Below are 4,113 nucleotides of genomic sequence, written 5' to 3' on the forward strand. Positions count from 1 at the left end.
GAAGCATAGTTACAAGTCATATGAAGATTGCATCTGACCCAACAAAAATTAGGAAATAGAATTGAAAGGACTTGTCACTAAGTAAGATGCATAAGTAGCAAAATAAGCCTATGAAGAGGGTCTGTGTTACTTGGGGGTTCTGGAATGCAGAAAGCAAGACAGAGTTACAAACGCAAAGGCGGGACATGGTGGCTCACGCCTGCAATCCCAGCACTTACGGAGGCTGAAGTGGGTGGATCACCTGAGGTCAGGAGTTTGAGACCAGCCTGGCTAACATGGTGAAACCCTGTCTCTACTAGATATACAAAAATTAGCTGGGCATAGTGGCACGTGCCAGTAATCCCAGCTACCTGGGAGTCTGAGGAAGGAGAACCACTTGAACCCAGGAAGCAGAGGCTGCAGTCAGCCAAGATTGCACCGTCGCACTCCAGCCTGGATAACAAGAGCAAAACTCCGTCTCAAAAAGAAAGAAAGAAAGAAAGGAAGATTTCTGGCCAGGCGCAGTGGCTCACACCTTTAATCCCAGCACTTTGGGAGGCCAAGACGAGTGGATCACCTGAGGCCAGGAGTTCAAGACCAGCCTGGCCAACATAGTGAAATCCCGTCTCTACTAAAATTACAAAAAAATTAGCTGGGCGTGGTAGTGCATGCCTATAATCTCAGCTACCTGGGAGGCTGAGGCAGGAGAATCGCTTGAACCCAGGAGAGAGAGACTGCAATAAGCCAAGATCACACCACTGCACTCCAGCCTAGGAGACAAAGCGAGACGCCATCTCAATAAATTTTAACATAAAATACAAAACGTCTATAATATCATCATTTTAAAAAGTTAAACAATCTCAGTCGGGTGCGGTGGCTCACACCTGTAATCACAGCACTTTGGGAGGCCAAGGCAGGCGGATCACAAGGTCAGGAGATCAAGACCATCCTGGCTAACATGGTGAAATCCCATCTCTACTAAAAAAATAAAAAAAAAATACTAGCCAGGCGTGGTGGCGGGCATCTGTAGTCCCAGCTACTCGGAAGGCTGAGGCAGCAGAATGGCGTGATCCCAGGAAGCGGAGCTTGCAGTGAGCTGAGATCGTGCCACTGCACTCCAGCCTGGGTGACAGAGCGAGACTCCATCTCAAAAAAAAAAAAAAGTTAATCTCTAAAAAAGAAGTTGTAATTTTCTATATGTATACCTGTAGAAATATATATATTTCTTATGTGTCTGTGTATATATAAAATATATATTTTTATAATAAAATATATCTATATTATATAAGCATTATATATGTAATATAATATAAATATATTTAATACATGTATCATATTTAATATAAATATATATTATATATATTTTATTATATAAATATATATTTAATATATAATACATATGTAATATATAATATAAATATATGTAATATAATATATGTATATAATACGTAAGTATACAATACATATGTAATATAAGTATATAATATGTACATAATATACATATTTTATAGTTAATATATGCATAACATAATGTGTTAAACATATATTTTATATATATTTGTAATATTTATATATAATATACACACAGCAAATACGTATTTTTATATTTTATATTATGAATATAAAATAGGTATAATATATTTTGTATTTTATATTACATATATATATGCTATGCCAACTCTAACGGGTACCTTCTTTAATCACGTTTTTTGGTCCTGTTCTGTGGTTCCGTCTGGACTTGGAGCTGCCCTTTCAAAAAGCCACAGTCGCTGTGTTCAGTCTGGTGAATGTCACCTCCTGACTAAATTCTCAACAGGAAGGGATGAAACTCAGGGACGTGTACCTGGGTCACCGGGAGAACCAGCAATGAGGACCGCCTGTGGCTGGTTGCCTTTGTCACCTGCGCGTATAGATATGCACACATAGCATGTACATTGCTCAAAACCCAGGTTTTTGGACATCCGTGTAACTGACCTGCTGGCTGGCATATGGTGAGGGCTGCCAGCCGGAACACACCAGGGGAAGGATAAAGAGAGTCAGCAGAGCAAGGAGCTATTTCAGTCCTGGTTCACGGGCCACCGCCACGTGGCTCCATTTTAATGAGTCACACGCCTCAGCCTCCCAGATGCTGGGTTCACCTCCAACATCACACTCTTCAAGGAGACGTTTAGCAGACATTATCTGAGGGCTCCGTGCCGGGTAGACCTTGGTCACTGAGCAGGGATGGTGTTCTCTCAGGGAAGGACAGATGCAGAAGGCAGGGGAAGGACCTAAATCCCAGGGGAATCAGCCACTAAGAATTCAGCATCTGGCCGAGATGCTCAACCAAATTGTTCTTGTTGAGCGTCTCTCTTGAATCAGTGGACGGTTACTGGAACTGGAAGGAAAGGGAAGACAGCCAGAAGCTATGGTGTATGTGTGTGTGGCTGAGCAGGGAAAGGACAGAGGTGGAGAGAAGGAGGGGGAGAAGAAGGAAAAGGAGAAGGAGGAAGAGGAGAAGGAGTATCAAATGGTACAATTTCTAAAATCCAATCTGAGCAAGGCTGGCCCTTCTCCAAAGGAAATTGCCCAGTACGCAGTAACAAGTAAAATAAAAGAAAGGACAGTCTTTAGGAGACAAACCTAATAGATCAGATTTTTTTCTTTAGGAAGCTGAGTTTCTATTGGATACAGTTTCATCTTTATAGCTCACTGATGATGAAAAAGCTTATGGAATAATATGATAATTACCAAACAACAAAATCACTAAACAGTTGTAGACTTTTACGGCACAATAAATGACAAAACCAGAAACCAAAAACCAAAAAAAAAACAAAAGAGGGGAATATTTAAAACTTAGTTACGTTTCCTCCGAGGCACGGCTTTTATACGAAGTTAGGATCTGAATGGCACCGGCCAGACTGTTTTGTTACAAGCACTGCAGGCACATTCTTCACTGGGTGGAAGGAAAAGCTGAGCACCAAATACTTCCTTTGAAGTCTTTGAAAGCTTTCTCCGTGATGAGATTAAACTTGCAAAAGCTCTCTCGCTGTGGGGAGACAACGACGACAGCTCCAATGACAGGGCTTCTGCAGCCACGCTGTTGTGGTTCTCTGAAACAAGGAAGAGAGGCGTGCATACATTAGTCCAAGGATATGTCCCAGCCAGTAATTAGCCACGGCTTGCACTGAAACGCAGGGAGTCGAGAGCTTGTGTCATAGAATATACAATTTCCTCATGATGCCCCACAAAAGCTATCTCCATTCAGATGGTTCCTACGTGGTTGTGCCAATCATAACAAGAACCAAGATCTACAAACAAAAGAAAGAGAGAAGAAAGAAAAAGGAAAGAAAGGAAGACAGGAAGAAAGGGAGACAGAGAGAGACAGGGAGAGGGAGGAAGGAAGGAGACAGGGAAGCAGGGAGGGAAGGAAGAATGACAGAAGGAAGAAGGAAGGGAGGGAGGGAGGCAGGGAGGAAGGAGAAAGGAAGGAAGAAAGGAAGAAAGAAAGAAGAAAGGAAGAAAGCAAGGAAGGAAGGAGAAAGGAAGGAAGGAAAGAAGGAAAGAAAGGAAGGAAGGAAAGAAGGAAGGAAGGAAGGAAAGAAGGAAGGAAGGAAAGAAGGAAGGAAGGAAGGAAAGAAGGAAGGAAGGAAAGAAGGAAGGAAGGAAGGAAGGAAGGTAGGAAGGAAGGAAGGAGGAAGTCCTTCTTCTTGTGAATAAATGCCGTATCCCAGATATTCCCTTTGTTGGCCAACTCCATGGTTAGTTTATCTAAAAAATTAATGGGAATGAAGTAATCAACATAATTGGTCTTGTCTCCTATGTGATATGCCCATGTTTTAACTATTTTTATGTGTCTGTGTGTGTGAGACGGACTCTTACTCTGTTGCCCAGGCTGGAGTGCAGTGGCGCGATCTCAGCTCACTGTAACCCCTGCCTCCTGGGTTCAACCGATTCCCCTGCCTCAGCCTCCCAAGTAGCTGCGACTACAAGTGCCCACCACCACGCCTGGCTAATTTTTTTGTATTTTAGTAGAGATGGGGTTTCACTGTGTTAGCCAGGATGGTCTCGATCTCCTGACCTCGTGATCCACCCACCTCGGCCTCCCAAAGTGCTGAAATTACAGGTGCGCGCCACCGCGCCCAGCCAGTTTAA

At 42.9% G+C, this 4,113-nt stretch overlaps 1 long non-coding RNA gene across 1 annotated transcript; it reads right to left on the minus strand.

Annotated features, from left to right (window-relative positions):
* Window positions 1-1,069: 1,069 nt before the first annotated feature.
* On the minus strand, window positions 1,070-3,066 carry LOC113223878. Its single transcript, XR_003308914.1, has 3 exons — window positions 2,823-3,066; window positions 1,671-2,356; window positions 1,070-1,125 (listed from the first exon to the last, which is right to left on the minus strand). It is a non-coding gene; the product is annotated as an uncharacterized LOC113223878 (long non-coding RNA).
* Window positions 3,067-4,113: the final 1,047 nt, after the last annotated feature.

Source organism: Piliocolobus tephrosceles, chromosome Y (genome assembly GCF_002776525.5).
Source record: "Piliocolobus tephrosceles isolate RC106 chromosome Y, ASM277652v3, whole genome shotgun sequence".
In the NCBI taxonomy this organism is placed as follows: domain Eukaryota; kingdom Metazoa; phylum Chordata; class Mammalia; order Primates; family Cercopithecidae; genus Piliocolobus; species Piliocolobus tephrosceles.